The sequence below is a fragment of the Tetrao urogallus genome (genome assembly GCF_951394365.1).
Source record: "Tetrao urogallus genome assembly, chromosome: 9".
NCBI lineage: Eukaryota > Metazoa > Chordata > Aves > Galliformes > Phasianidae > Tetrao > Tetrao urogallus.
This window is the reverse complement of record NC_136822.1, coordinates 18,856,223-18,876,163: the sequence shown is the minus strand read 5'-3', so window position 1 is coordinate 18,876,163 and position 19,941 is coordinate 18,856,223.

The window sequence follows — 19,941 nt, the reverse complement described above, 5'->3', positions numbered from 1 at the left end:
GCTTTTTGATGTCCTGATACAAGCAACTGCATTGTGAGCAAAAGCATCACCTTGTGAGAATAAATTAGTTTATATATCTATAAAAGATATTAATACTGACCCTTTTGAGACCCAGGAGATCTTTCTGCTCTTCTTTAGTGATGTACACCTCTGAGGTGATGGTGTTAATAACCTGACACAGGCTGATCTGGGCTGCACTGCCAAGCAACTGCAGCTTGGGAATACAAACCTTGCTGCGCCCTGTGTCCATCAGCGGGAGTTGGAGATATCCTCACCGAGACAATATTTATCCTCTCCTCATTGGATGTGCCTGGGCTCATTTATGCAGCCAAAATGCTGGCAGCTCTTAGGGAGCTGTTTGTTAACTCATTTTAACATGTTAGGTGTATTGTTATCACCCAAATAATGGTTGTTGGAGTCCTTATTTGCCACAGTGTCTCTTCTGGGCTGTATTTCTTTTCAGACTCTTTCAAAGAGGTAATTTCACCAGATGGCAGTGGGAACAGCAGCAGAGCATGGTGTTTCTCTCAGCACAGCTCTGACTCCTGCCTGGGCTATTTTGACTTTCCTGCAACACTTTGCCTTCTTGAAAACGTGGTTAATTGTCTGCTAGTTTATTTCTATGAATATGTTTTATACATTGAAACATTTACACGTGAATGAACTTGGCTAAATGGAGCAGATGACATGAGCTGGGTAACCATAGTGTTGCTTTACAGGTCAAAACAAACCCCTGTAAATAAAGTTGCACAAACACTTAGTCTGTAAAGCAGTACAGCTAATGCCAAGGGGAAAAAAATCTGCTTCCATGACAAGATAAGGCAAATCAGAGTGCACCTTGTAGCTGACACCTAAAGGACCATACCAAAATAATGTCTTATTTCACCTTCTGGTTAACGTCAGCGCTGGTGCCCTCTGCCCAGAAGTCATAACCATCCCCTGGGGTTATCCACAAGGATGCAGGTACTGCTGCATCATTCTTAGGCGGTGCTGTACCCTGCTGAGCTGTTGTTTCTCTGCTAGGGAGATAAACCAGCACAACAGGGCAGCAGCTTAGGGCTCCTGGAAGTTTTTGCTGCTGTGTGATGCGTTCCAGCTCTGCTTCGAGGTGGTCCAGGGCTGTGCTCTGACAGGATTTGGTGTGGGACACTTGGGCTTCTGTACTGATAGTTGACCGTAAGTGGTAAACAGGGAACTTGATGACTAAGGAGGGAAAAAGTCAGATGCTATGGTTTTCAACAGAGCAAAATTTGATGTAATGTTGGACAGGAGCATTCTGAGTTGTTAAGGGTACTCATGCTTACATAAAGTCAGCCTTCGTACTTCTTATGTGTCAACTTGTAGCAAAATCAACATTGATTCTGCTTTGCACATATTTATTTTTGCTGCTCCGACGGATCTGTATAATTGCTTATTGCTTGCTGCTGCTTCTAGTGATTGCACAAAAAATAAACATCCTCTGAGGCTTTCAGAGTGCGAGTTTGTTCCTCATTTGAAGCCCATCTATGAGTGGCTATCTGCACCCCAGCTGCTGGAGTTCCTGCTGTGGGGAGGAGTGGTCTCATTGCCTAGTTCAGTTTTCTCCTATCTACAGGGTTTCATGCACGCAGTGTCTGATCTGCAGCCTTCCTTTCTTGATTAATAGAGCCGGATGTTCTTGTCCAGGTCTCCATTGCCCTCCTCAGTGGCTGTAGGAAACGGTTATGAGAGTGACTGCTGGGACCTTTGGACTGTAGCACAGCAGCCACCTCTTGCTTCTGGATACAGTGCAGGAGTCAAGGCCTTGGGATGCTTGTGCGACCGCAATCTCTGCAGCGCGCAGGATGGCAACGTTTTGATTTGTATGCCTCTGAATAGGGTGCTTCAGTGGATGTGTGAGAGCTGCTGTGTTACTGGAAAGGCAATATTTGTACATACCCAATGCTGAAGTTAGACATCAACAGTTTCGCTTCCTTTTGGCATTTCTTGGTCATGCAGTCACGCAGGATGATACACTCCAAAAAGTTGCTGTAAAGCGTTTTTCAGTTTCTCGGTCCTTCCAGGCTGTTGGAGTGCTGTCTCTGCAAGCAGATCTCCATCCTTTGACTTCTTTCTTTGTAACTCATTTGCCTGTTCCATTCTCCCTTCCTTGCATGCTTGAATTGCATACCTTTGTCTTGGCATATCCTGAGTTGCTGAGGATGGTGTAGGGGCACAAAAATAGGTAAGTGGATGGTTCTGATATGCCCTGAAATGTGGAAATACGGAGGTACCAAGAGCAATAGGCTTAATGTTTTGCAAATATTTAATAATTAAAGTGTCTGAATTTATATTTTCTGGAAGAAAATGAAATGTGAAGGTTTAAAAGGAAAAAAAATTGAAATAAAGTAGTGAACGGTGTGCAACACCAAAGCAGAAACATTCTCTGTGATATGGGAAGAAAATCCAGCCTGGGTCACCTGTAATGCCAGGAGAGGCTGCACAACCAACAAATGACTTATGCTTGCACCACTTCTGTCGGAGAAGAAAAATCAGCATTGTAGCAAAGGCATTATCTAGCTAATTGCTTGGTAGCTGTTCTGAAATTGCTTTAATATTGGCCTTTGGTGTTCCCTTTCTCAGCAGAAAAGCTTTTGCTGGTGAGTAGTTAATGCTTCTGGGGGTGAGGAGCATGCAGCCAGTCCATATGCTGCTCTCATCTCAGTGTTCTCCTGCAGCTCCTGGTGCTGCTTTCAGTGACCAAATGGAGTTTTTGCTGCTGTTGTTGTTCCAAAAGAGTCAGGTTTTGCACTGAATGAAGCAGTGTACGATGTGCTTTCATTTATGAGCTCTTTGGGGAAAAACGTTTTAATTGTCTTTATGTTAACATGGATAAATCAGAAGCTTGTTTCCATCCATCAGGGCTGGAGATATGAAACAAAAGCCCAGCAAACACCCAGATGGTGGCAGATCCTGGCTGAGGGCCACTGCCAGGCACAGCTCAGCCTCTGTCAGAGCACATGGCTCTGGTGGATGTCACCATCTTTGGTGTCCCCTGTACTGGGGAGGGGGTCAGGATGGTACCCATGGTCTTCAGGCTCAGAGCTGTGGCTGAGCCCACTGCCAGCTCCCCAGGGCTGTGATGTGAGAGGGATGGACATTGCCTTAATGGCAGCTGGGTGTGCATGGCTGGATGCACTCGGATGGGTGCCCTGGTTCCTGCAGTCCCGCTCATGCTTAGCATCCTCTGGTTTAGGAAGGACTGCCTGGAAAAATCAATAGTGTACAGTTCTAGCTGCTGGCATGGACCACCAGATGCTATGAATTGAGTATATTAATTAATGTTACTGGCCAGGACAGACTGTCAATTTAATTAGCAAATCATTAATTAAGCATGAGTGAATAACCAGTGTGATGGTTGCTTTGCTTTCGGCAGAGACCAGAGCACCTAGCAGAGGATTTTGTTACCCTATCTTACAGCCAGGGAAGCAGAGCAGGGAGGTGGCACCACTGGGGATGAAGTTGGTGCAGGCTTGCTCTCACCAAGGCCCTGCTGGAAGTCTTCTCCTGGCTGGTCTCATCTACCCCTGTGCTTTTAGCAGTGCTGCAGGACACAAAGTCAGAAGCTGGCTGCAGAATAGTCACGTGCTAACACAGCTATCTCTGCCCACCCAACGTGCAATCTTGTCAGAGGTGCACTAGGATTTGTTTGACAGGACCTGTTTTATTAGAATTGATTGAGTCTGTATCTTTGAATTCCTTATCAGTAGGATCCCCCATTGCCCTTTAATTGCTTTCTCTGGAAGTTATGTCCCCTAATGGCACACAGCTGTTCTGCTCCCATCAGCAAATAGGGTGGCGTCAGATCTGCAGAGAGAGCTGCATCTGGCCTTCATTGCAGGACACTGGGGCTGACTTGCTCATGGAGGTGATTCACCCATCTGTTACAAGTGCATGGCTTGCCTCCTTTCAAATATGGAGTGGAAAATTGTAGTAAATGCTCTTCTTTTATTTTTAATCCAACATCATAAGCTGTATTTTCGTTTGTTGTTTGGGTGTTTTTTTGCAGTTGGGTTACACCACTAGATTTCCATCTTTCCTAATTTATTTAGGAAAAAAAGAGTTCACTTTTCTTGTTGTATAAATGATGAAGAGCTCTCCTGACTTGCCTTGACTCCAGGCAGCAGGCTTGGTCTCACACCAACTTTCTGTAATCTGTACTTTGCTTTTATTGCTGTCTGTTCTCCTTCCTCCCGAGTTCTGCACAGAAGTAGCACCTCCCTGCTGACTGCAGAGCTCCTGCAGTCCGTATTAGTGATAGTCAGTGTTCCTTAAATCAGCATACTACTTTTTTTTCCCCACTTAAATAACTCAGTCTCCTCCTCTTTAGCAACCTGTCAAGGGATCCAGGTTTCTTTGTTCTCTGAAACTCTTTGCTGCTTGTTTTCCATATTTGATGAGAAGAGCTTTTATATTCCCTGCATCATCCACCAGCGGTCATCAGAACACGAGTTTTAGCTGTGTGTGGTGAGGGCATCTCCTGGTTAGTCACTGCTAAAATGTGGTGTTTAACAGTGACTTAAAAGCAGAACTTCAGCTGGATCAGATGATGTTCTACAGATAAAGGTTGGTCGTTGTTTGTTAATGAATGTCTGTCTTTTGTCAGGGGTAATTACTGCAGCTTGGTAAGAGATAAACAAGAGTTCAGGCAGAAAATAGCTGGGCTTCAGTCTGCTTAGAGAAAGGGATGGTGGATGTGAAGTGATTGTCCTTGGGTGTGTGACTCCTGTGCTTGCTGCTCCCATGCTATAAGGGAGGAACAGCAGCTTTGGAGCTCAGGCACAGCTCCAGCACTGAAATACCAAGCTAGGCATAAATAACGGAAAGGTATGTGTGATAGATCTGTTTGTGTGCTGGGCTCCAGGTGGTGTGCAGCACTGTTGGAATTCCCAACAACTGTCTTTAAATGCATCCTTGTTAGAAGCCAGAGCTGGCAGTGCTCTGGGCAGTCGGCTTTGCATGCGTGAAAATGAACTGAATGACCTAAATGTGGGCGTGAGGGAGCTCTGGAACCCTGGATGTTGGGATGGGAGGGGCTCTACAATATAGAAAGAATTCCAAGTATCTTTTTGGTTAATTCTTTTTTGTAGCATACTGCTACAAATCTACTTTACTTCTAATGACAGTGAGTCCTGATTTCAGCAGATTCAATTATGTTTATGCTGCCCTGCATGAGGACTGAGTTCTGCCATTCTTGGTATACTGAAACTGTTTTTTTTTTTTCTCCCAATGCTTGGTTTGCTTTTGTAAGGAGAAGTATATTTGGATGAAATTGTCAAGTGGTATGACAGCGTACTGCAGCTGTTCCCAGGACACACGGAAGGATTCTGAATGCTACGCTTTTGTTACTGACCCAGTGACAATTGTTTATACTTCAGAAGAAACATGAAGTCCAAAACCAACTTGTCAGGAATGGACATCGGAAGCATCCGTTGCATTTGCCAGTTAGATTCTATGAAACTGAGTTTGGAAGGAATGTCTGAAGGGGCTTTGTGTTCTGAGCTCTGAAATGCTCTGATGCCTTTTCTCTTTCTCTGCCCTTCCTGCTGCTGCTTATCTTCAGGAGTGGTTTTTCGGGCTGCAATAGGAGTAAGAGTTTGGCAAGCACAGTGGTAGCCTTTTCTCTGATGCAAATCGATACAGCTTCATTCAGGATATTTGTTCCTAAAGCTGTGACATTTTTAAGCTGTTAAAATGCCGTTGTTGGTACTCTGATAATCTTCAGTGGCTTCCACTCAGATTGCGCGTTCATGATTGATGTCAGACAGATCAGTTCTTATCTTCAGCCATTCTAGAGCATTACTTGGCTGTTTTAGCTAAACGCTTGGCTCAAGTTGAGGCATTTTATTAAGGAGAGCATAAGATATTCTCTTCCCTCATTCCCTCCTCCCTGCCCCCCATTCTTCCCAAATGCAAAGCACTGAGGCTCAGGTGGTGGTGCTGGGAGGTTCTGCTTACATCAGTTGAATTCTCTGTGGGTATTCTCATTTTTGTGCCTAAAAATGAACTTTGTTGGGTGCCTGCCACACGCTGCTTTCCAAGAGAGGAAGAAAAATCAGTTTCTGATCTCTATGGAAGTAAAAGAAACATATACAACAAGGGTGAAATCCCCCCCAGCCTACAGTGCTGGAGAATCATTCCGTAGGCAAATAATGCAATAACGGGGATGGAGGTTTTTGAAGCAAGCTTCCCCTGAAGGATTAATACCTGTCAACGGTGGCTTTTCAGTAGGCTTAATGATCATGCCTGGAGAGTAGAAGCTGAAGATGTAGGGGAGTATCCAGTTTGTGTGAGTATTGGAGGGAAACTGAAACAGGAACTCTTTTGTTGATGTAATGTCTTCAGATGAATTTTATTGCATAAAATAGGTAGCTGAGAGGAAGCCTTAAACCTTAGGAATTTGTTTCATTGATTCAGTGGATCTAGGATCTCTTCTAAAGCTGGTATTTATTGATTGAGCATGGGTTCTTACAGTGAACTGTAATGGTCTTATGGAGCTTCACCAGAAAGGTCTTAACAGTTGTGCTGCTTTTCTTATATAACTAGAAAAAAGCCTTTTTTTTTCTCTGTAGTATTACTCAGCAGTGGGATTTAATTGGATTGTTTTGATTGAAATAGGAAGTAGCACATTTTTATGCATTGTGTTGTACACTTGAACTGATAGGATGTAATTAGACACTTCATTTTGTTTCCATTTGACATCTTTCAACTAATTAGTAACATGGATTGCTTTCTTTTGCATCACTTTATTTTCAGTTGATTAAGTGCACTTACTTAGCTCCTCTAAGGGTACGAAATTAAGAGCGTGCTAATTGTGCAACGGTTCTGGCACATGCAGGTTGCCTCAGTGTCACCTAAGGACAAGACTTCTGCTGGCAGTGTGGGTGCTGCTCCCTGTGCATGCCCATGGGCAGGTGTGTCAGCTCTTCCTCTCCTGCTGTCTAGTCGGAGCTTGCTGGCCATGGCTGAAAGAAGCTCTTGCTCCCGGGGAAGGATCGCTTTCAGCTTCTCGGTGTTCAGGCAGACTGCTTTGGTGACTGTGGGTGGTTGGTGGTGGAGGCACCAAAGGGATCTCAAAGGGGCTGGCCTGGAATCTAGTATACCTCATCCAAGAGCTGTCCTGAGGTGAGAGGGCTGCGCTGTTGGGCTCTGCTAATTTTGGCATATTGTGCTTGTGAGACATTGGGCCTCAGAGGGAATAACGCTACAGCTGTGATATCCTTGAGTACTGATTTGAACATCCGTTATTGATGTGAGGCACTGAGTGGGATCTAACTTGTGCCTAGTAGCGAGGCAAAGCCAGCAGAGTTGAGAATTGAAAGCCGCTGAAGTTGTACTGCGCTTCTCATCGCAGCCTGAGTGCATGCAACCTCTGGTGCTGGGAAGAGAGGTAAACAGGACAGGCTTCCCTTTACAATTAAAACTTTCTAAATGGAATGAAGTTTTTTGGGTGTGTAAATATGACATTTAGCTGCTTTTTTTTTCCCCCTCCTATGCAGAGGGAGTCCTACTGCATCTCATCATTCTTCTTGTAGTATATCTTAAGACCAGATTTTGATGCTTGCACATCCGGAACTTGCTCAGAAGTGTTTGAGCCCCGAGCCAGTAATGAATAAGTTGCGTCAATTTCACTTGTGCATGTTTTAGAGGCATTCAGCTGTGGGCTTCACTGTCATAGAATCGTAGGGTGGCATGTGTTGGAAGGGACCTTACAGATCATCTAGCTCTAATCCCATACTGTGGGTCCTCACCACAGACAGCAAGCTACTTAGGGCCCTTAGAAAGCACTAATCTTGATTTTAGTGTGAATTCATGTGTGGTAATGGTTGAGTCGTGGCGTGAACCACTGACTGAGCACCTGGGGAAAGGACCCAGTCAGCCCTGGGAGCACAGGTGAAGGCAATTCAGCTGTGTGACCGGAATAGGTGGAGCCTGGCTGCACCTCTCTTAGACCTCATTTAAGGGCTGACTGCCACTGTGGAAGGATTTCTAGTTGGAGGTCCCTCCCTTGTGGGATCTTCCAAATCTTCAGAGATGGGTAAGTACCTTTCCTTTTCCTTTGTAACACTGTTTGCACTAGTTCCTTTGCTACTGCACTCCTGTATCGCCCTTGCACTGCATTGACCTTTCTGGTTCTAACAGTGCATTTTAAGAGTACTCTGCTGCTGGTTAAGAAACAAACTACTGCCTGCTGCAAAATTGCTGTCAGTATGAATAATTGATTTTTGGTGGTGTTTTACTTGGGCCCGAAACTGGTCACGTAGGGAAAAGTTGCATGGTAAGTTAAAACATGGCCATCACCCAATATCTATGCCATATAATTGAGATAATTTCATGAAATCTGAGTTTTTCTGTCCAGTTGCTCTTACCCCGAATGACAGACATGGATTTGAGGCTGTTGGGTGTTTGTGCAGAAGCTGCCCGAGTGCAGGTTGGGCATCTGGGAATGCAGCAAGCTGTTTAAGACCCTTCAATTGGCTTTATTTTAGAGCCAGGAGTCCCTTCGTGGCTCTGGGTCCACCCCAGAGGCCAGACAGCCTGCTGAGCCGAGTGCCGCGTCCTACACTGGGCTGCCTGCCTGCTCAGAGCCTGCTGCAGCTGGAACCCGGCCCTCCAGACAGCCAGGATGTTTGCTTTTGTGGAGTGCCGTTGTTGAGGAAATCGAGCGAAGGGATCACTTGAAAGGCCAAGCCACCTCCGTGAGATTAGGCCATTAAATTATGCTCGCAGCCCTCATCTTAAAGCACCTTATCAGGAGGGGTTGGGGAGGATGTAGTTGCAGGCACTGCTCAGGAAGCAGCTCGCTTCTCCTCTGCTGGGCTGTACTGCAAGGAGTGATTCTGAATGTGGCCAAGAGGAGCCTTGCAGCAGCTGTTGGACCTGGGCGTGAGGCTGGGGCAGGATGGTATGCCTATAACCCTGCACTACTCAGAGCTGGACGACATGAGGGCAGATAAGGAGGAATGCAGAGCTTTTAAAGTATGGTAAAGCTGGATATCCTTTGCTCGGGATATTTCCTGTCCACAAGAATTTATTTTTCAACAGTGTTATTGGCAGAAAATCCACCAAATGGAAGAGGGGGAAGGAAACTTAGACGTTACAGCAGAAGTCTGGAAATTTCTAGTGTTCTCGGCGAAGTGAAAAACCGGGAAAGATTTGGAGAACTGAAAAATGTGGATCTTTTATGTAGCTGTCTGCTAGCGTGCGTAATTACATATGTAATAGTCAGTGATTTGTGTTTTTGACATCAGTCAAGTCCATCAGTTAACTCTCAGATTAAAAAAAGAGCTGAACAACTTCAAAATGTTGTTACTGAGAAGGAGCAGGAGGAGCTGGTGCAAAGCATTCCAGGCTAACTTCCTCCAGTCTGCTGCACGCCTTGCCTTTGTGTTTGTAATGAATTCGGGCCTAAATCATAAAGCAAGATTAATTGGCAATTTGTGATCTGGTTAATCCTTTAGTGAAACTAAATTGTGTTTAGTGCTGCAGATGCATTTTGTGTCTGTTCCCCCATGGGCTGCAAGGTTTGCTTGTAACACGGCTTGGCTGCCAGAGCAGTAGCAGAGAAGTGCTTCCTGCTACCAGAATGCCTTTGTAAGGCTGTTTGTGTATGCTTCCTTCTGTAAACTTCAGATAGAATTCGGTTGAATGTGGGTACGTACACTGGGGTGGCTGTTTCTAACAAAGCTTTACAGCTATTAGATTCAATAAGGATTTATTGTTTACCGTCTTTTTTCCTTCTGTTGTTTTTGTTTCTAATAACAAGTGTTTCCATGTTTCCTTTAGGTTAAGTAACGCATAAATAAACGTGGATGTATGTCAGTTAGCTGCGTACATTGAGCACCCTGATAAAACTTACAGAAGCTAATGTAATCAAGAGGTGTTAACATAGAAAGTGCCTGTGCTGCTCTCATCCTTGCACTAATAAAAGGAGAAAAGAACTCGATAGATATGTGGAGTTCTTTCTGGAGCTTGCAGCTGGACTTTATTTTTGGAAATGGGATTATTGTGTGTGTTAGAACTTCTTATCCCATTCTCTGTCCATCCTTAACACCCAAGAAAAGGCTTCTGAAACAACATGGAACATACCATGCTGAGACTGCATTTTTTTTTTTTTTTTTTTTTTAAGGCTGCAACGTGTTAAAACAGAAATCCGAATGGATGAGAACATCTTCATAGTAGTGCACAAATGATTTGGAATCCTTGGTATGTGCCAGTGGCAAGAGCTGAATTCCCCAGGCTGCGGCTGCTTTGAAGTGAGCGCTGTGCAGAGCTTTGCTGTGCAGGCAGGCCTGGCTGTGGGGCTGAAGGCACACGGTGAGGCCACGTGGCTTTGTAACAGGTTAAATCCAGGATAATAAGGGTGAGACATTGAGATTATCCTTTTATGTCCTTTATCACTTGGCTTCCTAGAAAAAAAAAAAAAAGAGCAGAACCCCCTCTTTACTTCTTTAGTAATCATTTGAATTCTTATTTGTGAGCATGATTAGAACCTCTAACAATCTTGAAATACCGTGTGTTAGCTATCAGCGCTGCATGGGGAATGGTGGCTTGGTGCTTGTATTAAGCACAGCCTGTCTCCTGTTTTTGTTTTGGGGCCACTGATGGTTTTCTAAATGCTGAGGTGTAGATCAAGCTGTGATGTTTTTGCTCTGTTGTACATTTTCATCTTCTTGCTGCTGATAAGGATATATATATACATATTTAATGTTTGTTATTGCTTATTAAACTATTTTTTTATGGTCTGCACCTTGTGTTTGACCACATCAAACTAAATATAACATAGTCTGAAATGAAGACTTCATCCCTTGTTCTGATGGGGAGCTCCCTTGCTTTACCTCAGCCGTTTCCAAGTGGGTAAATAACTTGATGACAAGTGCAGATCTCTGTGGGAGATCAGATGTGATCACTGGTGCATCGTGTTAGACGGCATGCTTTTCCCATGGTGGCTGTTCCTGCAGTGGGTTCCCATTCTGCCAACTTGGCTGCTCCTCCTGTCCTCCCATCTGCACCGCTCTGCTGTTGGGTGACACTGAGTTTCTGCATTTTTCATCACTTTTCTGATAATCTTTAGGAAATCTTGATCCTTTTACAACCTGATGCTAAATCAGCATTCATGCTATAAACAGAAAGCAGTTGGTGGTTGTGCTAATACTTTCTCTTTGTTTATTATTAGTCTAAGTACTTTCTTGGGGCCTGATAAATACAAGGTTCAACTCGCTGTCAAAAAGAAGGAAATTGCTAGTAACAAGATGACTTCTTAATTTAGTCAGTTCAAGAAGTTTTCAAAATTAGCCTTCTTCACTGATTCAAAGCATTCTTAACAATAACCGTATTATAGTCTGCCCATTTCGGATGAGAATGAACCTCATTCATTATTTTTGATCAATTACTCTTCTGAGACTTAATGTATATGGATGAGAAAGAAGAAAATGAGAGCATTCACCTTTCCTTCGGCTACAGGAATTTCAGTTTAAAGACAAAAGCTGCGGCAGGTTGACCTTCTCATTTAAATGGTAATAAATCTTGTTCTGCTCCTCCTTGAGCAGGGAGGTCATTGAGAGCAAAGCAAGTCAGAATGGATTTTTGACAGCAAACTTCTCAGTGTTTAAAACTGCAGTAAGCAATACATATCTCTTGCTGTAGTGCTGTAGCATTCACTTATGTTTGGCATGCTGTGAGTGCTTGCTTCATGAAGTAAGGGCATCTATGGGATGGGGAGGAAGCATGCCCAGCAACCGGTGGGTTGGATTTCAGGACTTGTTACAGCAATGCCTAGGGACACAAAACAAGGTTGGAGGAAAAATCCCACGTTCAGAGTTTTATCTGGGGCTGTGGAAAACATTCATCAGAATTCAATAAGAGTGAGGGAGTTTCCTTGGTGAGCATCAGGAGAGGGATGAGCTGCTGTGAACAGCTGTTGGGTAGCAGAGGGTTTCCCTGCAATGCTCTCCATTGCTTACGTAGCCACAGCATCCAGTTTGTTGGGGATTTGGAGGGTGCACTCCTATTCATATCTTCTCCCCAACCCTCTAAAACTTCTTCCCTTTTTAAGGTAGTCCTTTTCCCCAGTCTCACATTCTAACCAAGCTGAAGTCCATTTCTTGAGATTTGGGCCTACTTACAGGTAGAATTATGAACAAAATATTTTTGGAAGAATGTGTTTTTTCTTAATACTTCTTTCCAGAAAGCCAAAATGCTGTGGATGGATAAACACGAGCCATCATAAAAGTTTGTGTGGTTTTCTGAAATTTATTTGAATATTGACTCCAGGCTCTTGCACCTCCAGAGTTTGGAATGCAGCTGTGAAAATGAATTTCCTCAACTTAGTGAGTGAAAATGAAATGGGAGCTGTGTGCTGCACGAAGCTTATGGTAATTTGCTTTCTGCTTCTCACCCATTGAATTATTTCGCTTGAATAGTATTGTGTAATTTAAAGGATGCAGAGGTGAAGTTTATTTTCAGTGGTTGAATTGACGTTATTGAAGCTGAGTGTGGCTGTATTATTAGGGAAACACAAACAAGCATAACCATTCCCTTTGTGATTAAATAATAAGTTTGCATTCAATTATTACAGTTTCATTGTGGAGTAATTTACCTTCACCCAGCTCAGTTCCTGGTTCTTGTTATTGCTTTGTGCATCTGACTTCTGACTGTCCCGAAAAGACTTTGTGTGGTTATCTTCTAGACCCCTGATTTATTCTATATCTTTACAGTATGATGTTCTCCAAAGCTGTGTGACTCCTCTGGTGAGCAGCAGCCTTTTCTCCATTTCCCTGTAGGTGTGAAAGATTAATTTTTAATGGGGACCTGCAGGTTAGTGCTGTCATATGCTAAGTGGACAGCCTGTGCAGACTTGGCTGGTTGTGGTTATGGCTTCTAAGTTTTTAGAAGGCACCAGTAAACTCACTGGTACCCATCTGCAGACCTGCTGTAAGAACGTCCACATTCTTTCTGTTTCATTTCCTCCATTTCCTTCCCTGAATATCTTCCTACCTTTCAGCCCAAGCTCACAGTAACAACAAGCAGTCATAATGTTTCCCTTGTTTTGGAGCTGAGAGCAGTAAGGTCACCATTGCAAGTAAGGTGTTTCGGATGCTGCTTTTGACTTTTTTTTTTTTTTTTTTTTTTTTTTTTTTGAAGCAAAGCTGCAGAAACTGTAGAGACTGCATGCAGAGTCACTCCTTTGGGGTTATTTCCAATGAGCCTTGGCAGCAGTATGCCGGAAGGTGGGCCCTTCTTGTTCCAAGGCTGTCCACTCATTATAACCCTGGGTCCTGTTTCAGGCAGGTAACAAAAAACCCGAGGGTTTTCCCCACTTAAAACGTGTCACAGAGAACTTAAGCTGCATTGCTTGGTGTGCTCATGGCAATGGGAGCTGCTGTATCTGGGTCCTGCCGGCGCTTGGTGCTGTGAGCTCCGCTTGGCTGTGTGTTGCCTTAATCAACTCTTGATAAAAAGCTGCTTTGGTCTGTGCTTTGTCTTTTAGCGTTCTCTAGGTATGGATCAACTGCATGATGGATTGTTTTTCTAGCTAGTGTAAATGAGCAGTGATTTTGCTGAAGGCACCGACGCTGCCATCACGTAGTACGGATTGGAGATAAAGGTGGAAGACGTTGCGTCTCTTTAACAAACAGCCAAAAATCACTCTTAAACACCATATTATCATTTGAGAAAAATCAATCGCTCCTGCCAAACTTCACCTTATATTCTGTAAAACTGAAGAGCGATGAAGCTGGAAATTCTCTCCTTTCGATGCCGTAGGGCGGTGGGCTCTCAGTGCTGGGCTTTGTGTGCCATCGGGTAGGAGCACGTTGCTGTGGGCATTCCGCTGGCTGTGTTGCAGGGCTCTCTGGCAGCAGCAGTGCTGGGTGCCCGCTCGGAGCAGCCGGGTGGGAGCTGCACACAACGAGGTTTCCCACCAGAGCACAATGAGCGACTTTGTCAGCACGGCGTCAGCCCGGAGTCAGGTTAGCAGGGATCGGCTGAAACAAAAGCATTCGCAGTGCATGAAGGTGTGCTGGAGCCTTGCTGTAAATGGAGTTTGGTATGCCTGCTTTTCAAGTGCTGCAGATTGATGTGATAGATAGTCTTTTTTTTTTTTTTTTTTTTGTGTGTGTGTGTGTGTGTGTGTGGTTTAATTAGTAGTTTAGAGAGGGGGAAAAAAAAAAAAAAGCACCATTGATTTCAGTTGATTCTTCCCTGAGCAGGAATTCTGGAGGAGATAACTGAGGTCTTTGTGATACTGTTCCTTGGGCTTTTCCTGGAGAGTGAAGTTGAAGGGGAGGGTGTTTATCACCGACCTGCCACGCTTATCGTGCTGGGACAGTGATTAATATTTTGCTTATTAAATGTAGGAAGAAAGCAAACAGGTGAGGCACATTCCTTATCTGCCTCACACCTTTGCTTAAGAACTTTGTGTAGGGATTGATGTGTTCCTGGGCATGTGCACAGTGTCAGAGCCCCAACCCTGTGGAGCTGAGTGCCTAGGCATACCAATCATAATGCTCTTAAAGGCACCTGAAGGCATAGCTGTGTTACATACAGCAAAGGGCAGCAAAGCTGTGAAGGAGCACAGCTCCTGTGGGCAGCAGCTGAGGCAGTGGGGTGGTTTGGTCTGGAGCAAAGGAGGCTCACAGACCTATGGCTCCATACAGCTCCCTGAGAGCAGGCTGTGGCGAGGTGGGGGTCAGCCTCTGCTCCTAGGTGACAGCAATAGGATGAGAGGTGATGGCCTCAAATTGTACCAGGGGAGGTTCAGGATGTGAAGAAGCATTTCTTTTGATAAAGAGCAGTGGTGCAGAGGCACAGCTGCCTACGGATTGGTGGGGTCACCATCCCAGGGTGTTCAGAGCCGTGGGATGTGGCACTGAGGGATGTGGGCAAGGGGGGGATGGATTGGGGTTGGAGATCTTAGAGGTGTTCAACTGTAATGATTCTGTGAAATCTCTGAGGGATCGAGACCCAGGTGTAGGTCTGGGTTGGAAGGTATTGTTTCTCCTCTAGCAAATGGTTGGAGTGACTTTGTATTTACTTGAAACAATGTTTAAACATACCCAGTGTATTTTGTGACGTTGTGAGTTTCATTTACAAATGGCTTTTGTTGGAAAAATGAGGCCACATGGAGTTCAGGGAACCCAAAAAGGGTGATGGGCAGATAGTGGGCGTTTTGGCAGATGGAAGTGCTGGAAGTGACTTGTTCAAATTTGTAAATTCTTAGTATTGCAATTAGGGAAGTCACAGGGAGAGGGGTAACCACCAACTGTTGGTGTGCTTGCGAGTTCCATTTCTGTGCTGTGATTAACGCAGAGGGAGATGAGGAAAGAAATGTGTGAAGCCTTTGAAGAAGAAAAGTGGTGCAAATAACAGATGGGAGTAGCTGTTACCTTTTAGCTTCAAGAAAAGGCACAGAGAAATGTGAATGGTGAGAGATGTTGCATGTAAGTCATCTTATTTCTGGTCTACTGTTACGTCAGCAGCACGAGCTGCAGCCATCGTGTTCTTATGTTGTAGAACTGAGTCAGAGCAGGAGGTTGGTTTGCTTTAACAGTGCTACTTGCAGAAGTGAGAATGCTGTGGAGTCAATTCAGTTGTGTTCTTGTGGTTCCTGTTCAGATGTTACTCTTGTTGTAGCTACATCTCTGGACATCTTTTGCTTTGTGCTTTGTTCACTTGCCCTCAGTGCTGCTGTCTGGCTGTGAGCGTCTTTGGGGCATGCTGGCCTCCAGCCCCATGCAGCTTTCCTTTGGGAAACTTTCATGAGATTCTCCCCTGGAAGACCAGGGAAAGCCGGTTTGTCTTTGGTAAAAGAGTGCTTTGTGCAACAGCTTGCTTTATTCTGGTATTTCGTCAGAGCTGTTATCAGTTGATTAGTTGTACTCACCTGCTGAAATAAGATGCTCCTGCATTATGCTGTCTGACCTCATCTCATTCCTGATGCTCACCTCTGAGTCGCCTTTGAAGTTCTGATGCCAGCCGTCTCTGGGTCCTCTGTTCTTGTAATTTTATTATAGGTTGCCTGGCCTTGCTATTTAATATGACAAATCAGAACAAGCAAATATGTTCCACAGGGAAAGCAGAATGGCAGAAACAACGCTGCGTGCCCTCTTTGTGCTTCTGGACTGCAGGCCGGCTGGGGGTGTAAGAGCCATCTTTGTGAGAGATGTCTTTAACTTAAAAGGAACTGCCTAGCTAGAAGATGCTTAGTATTTAAGGCCTCTGGGTTATTCCAGTTCATCCCATATTTGAGCAGGGGTTGCTTTTTGTTTGGCTGTTCCTAAATTGAAGGTGTACCTGCTGAGGATGTGGCTGATTGCAAAATGGCTCTTTCTAAAATATCAGAGCTCCAGATCTTGAGAAACATACTGCCAAATAACTGGCTTAAATAATTGCAAACTGGTGTAAATCTCATCATAGCAGAGCTAGCTGGATAGTTGCTTTACTAATCTTATCCTAGCACAACTCCATCAACATCCCTTCATCTCGTACAGAACTGAATACTTCTGATAACTCTAGTCTTCAAAGGTGAGATGTATTGTGGACATGAAATTGTGCCATTGTTTGAAATAAAAACAAACCAGAGGAGAAAACCTACTGAGGAATTATGGTTTCAAGTGGTTGCTTTTCCTTTCCAGCCCTGGAGATGGGCAGTAGCTGCTCGGTGCCTGGCTGCTGCTCTCAGCCTCACACCTCAGCCAGCTCTGGGGGCAGGCCTGCTCACTCATCTGTTTTCTCTACCATTCTAGATGTAAAGAAAAAAATAATGAAATCATGTATTTCTCTTAAACTGTTACAAATAAGCCTGTTTGGATGCTTTCAAGTTAATCTGCCGTGCTAGCAATTGAACATGGAAAGAATGCTTTAAGGTTTAAATGGTTCTTCAGACGGATGTGATTTAACGAAGCTAATGAACACCCATCAGACAAGACAAATTCCAGACTGTTTGTGCCTTGACCAACCATCTGTGCACATACCTCCAGGTACTGCTCATGTCTCAAGATGCTTTTCTACATAAACAATTAGTGCTCTTTTCTGAACTGAAGTGGCAAGCCAAGGCAGGAGCCTCTTGAAGGCAGCTGTGTTCACTGCAGTGCTTCCCCTGCTTTTCCATGACAATACGCCAGCATTGTGGGTGTTTTACCGAAGCTTACATTTCCACTTGTGCAGCATGAAATGCAGAAACAGGAAAACTGGGCAATATGTAAGCACTGTCATCTCTCACACATGAGTCCCAGCACTCATAGTGGCCCAAATTGGGAGCGTTGCCCTCTGGGAGCCTTCCCAGTGGGTCAGGTGCTTGCTTTAAATTCTTAGCATCTGAATGTGTCCTTACATAAACAAGTTTGTGGGTGTGGATATTCATCTTTGTGTAGATGAGTGCATACATGCAGGTTTTTTCCTGATTGCTTCTCCATTTAGGGATGCAGCTCAAAATCCCTTTGGAAGAAGCACCGATTTCAACTGTGTGGTGCTGTGGTTTGACATACCAGGCTTGGGTAGGATTCCTCAGTTCCGCAAACAAACTTCTGGCACATAGCAAACGGTTGCCTAAATGCTTCTTTTTATTGAAGGTAACGGCTGCAAACCTGAAAGGGTTTTCTTATTCTGTGTTTCGCTTCATTTCTTCCCTTACGTAGGATTCCTTCTGGAAGGATTTGAGCCTTCCCTTTATGGACTTGTTCTATGCAGGGTGGTGTGGGATTCCCTCCCATGTTGTCTGTGATGCCACACCTGTTTCAGTTGTGGCAAAACCATGTGAGGCAGCTCCTGATGCTTGTACCCGTGCTGGTTGTGCCAGAGTTGGAATTGTCCATTGCTTGGGCTGGAAAGAGATGAAACTGTTCCTTTTGAAGACATATACTGTGTTTTAGATGGTGTCATTGGTAGTATAGCAGATGCACCTTTGTCACTCTTCTGGGATGTATGTTCCATTCTGATGGGCCTGAATTGCCCCACCAAAGCCCTGCACTAGAAGGAAAATGTCCTTGGCTCATTCCCCCATTAATTGCATGGAAGAGACCTTCTAGGAACAGTTAGCAGTGGTTATCTGTGTGTGGTTCAAACTGTGGCTGGAATTTCAGGCTATTTCTGACATAACGTGTTGGGTCACACTAATTTTCCATACATGGAAATTGGTTTCAGACAGCTGCACTTTGTTCTGTGTTTTTTTTTCTATTTTTTTTCTGTTGCCATGTGTAACTAATTTATATGTTACTAATTCACATATTGAATTAATTTAAGGGAGCGGACTCATCTTGGTGATCAGTAGAGGGGCAGAGTATTGGAAAATCAGGTTCGTAGCAGTAACTTGCAAACATCAGAAGGATTGGAGCTCGGTTTGGGGTCAGAGCCCTGAAGCTGGATGGCTGTCCCAGCTCTCACTGTGGCCGATGTCTGTGTTCCTGAAGGGAGCAGATGGGGAAAGGCCACCTCTGCCCAGCACTGCTGTTTCTCAGCTCGGCCCCAGCCAAACCTGGGGAATGCAGACGTACAGGAAATGTCTTTAAATTTAAATATAGTCAGCTTTCTAGACAAAACCCCAAAATTGAGTTAGTACCTGAAGGGGGGAAAAGAAAAAAAGCTGAGAGTTAGTATTTGGCAGTTCAAATTTTAACTGAGGAAGAGTTCTCATATCCTGAAATGTGACCTGGTGCTGTGAGCTCTTGCCTGCTGTTTTCTTCCCGTGATGTTCCTGAATTTATACAGGGGGAAAATGTGTGTTCAGACTTGTCAGTATGAAGGAAATTGGGTTATCTGAGGGAGGAGAAGCTCCAGTTTTTAGGAGGTGGTGTGAACGTGCGGCAAATAAATCTGTTCTCAGGCAAACTTTTGAGAGAATAAGCTAAAAAGCATGTGAAGCAGCTTCCAGGACAGTTGGCTTTGGTGTGAAGTCTGCCAGCCCTGCAGCAGACATCTTAACCCTGTCTGATTCAGCTCTGCCTGCAGTACCTCGGAGTGCGGTGCTGTCAGAAAGAAGCCTGTGGCCAACTGGGTGCTGCAGCCAACACTGCTGCTGGCGGAGCCGTGCCAGACCTGACAGATGAAGGAAGCTCTCTTTCTTTTTTTTTGTTTTTTTTTTTTTTCTTTCCCCCTCTAAAGCGAGGCAAGTGCAGACATGGCTGCAGTGACAAACCATTAATAAAGCTAAAGGAATGCAGCTGTGAAACTTTAAATAATGACATATAGCAAATAAACGTCAACATATTGGTTGTGCCTGGAATGGAAACATTACTAGGAAAATATGTAGCTTGAAGTTAGTCTGTGGTTTGTTTTTCTGCTGCTTTTTTTCCCCTTTAGAAAATAGAAATAGCATGACGCGTTAAGTCCTGAGGCTTTCAGGCTGGGGCTGGGTGGATGTGTCATGTATTGGGGGGCGGGTATTGTTTCCCATGGTTTCAAAATAGTTCCTGTGAAGCTTGCATTCTCTGAAAATCATCTATTTGTATGTGAATGAATATATGCATACAACTATATAGATGTGTGATGTGTATAGCCAGGGTAGTTAGAGGTACAAGTAATAATGGATCAAATCAGTCTGTTTCCTTCCTTTCTGTGTTTCCCTTTTGCAATGCTTTACTTAGTCCCATGCAGTTAAGGAATGATTCAGAAGCTCACTTTCTTTTGTTCACCACCTAAAAGCAAGCAATGAACCCACACAGCACACTGCTCTGCTGCCATCTCCTCCAGTCACCCAGATAACCCACACCTACAACCCTGAGTTCTGAGCTTGAATCTTGCTCAGAATTAAAACCTGAGACTTTGAGGTAATGAAAACTAAAAATATTAAAAAGTAAACTCCAAATACTGCAAAACATAAGGATGGGCAATGTGCCAAGCGAAGTGCGAAGGCAAAACATTCTGTTTGTCCCCTGAGTTTGGTGTGAATGTGAAATTGCTGGGAGGACTTGGGGGTTCTCTGTGAGG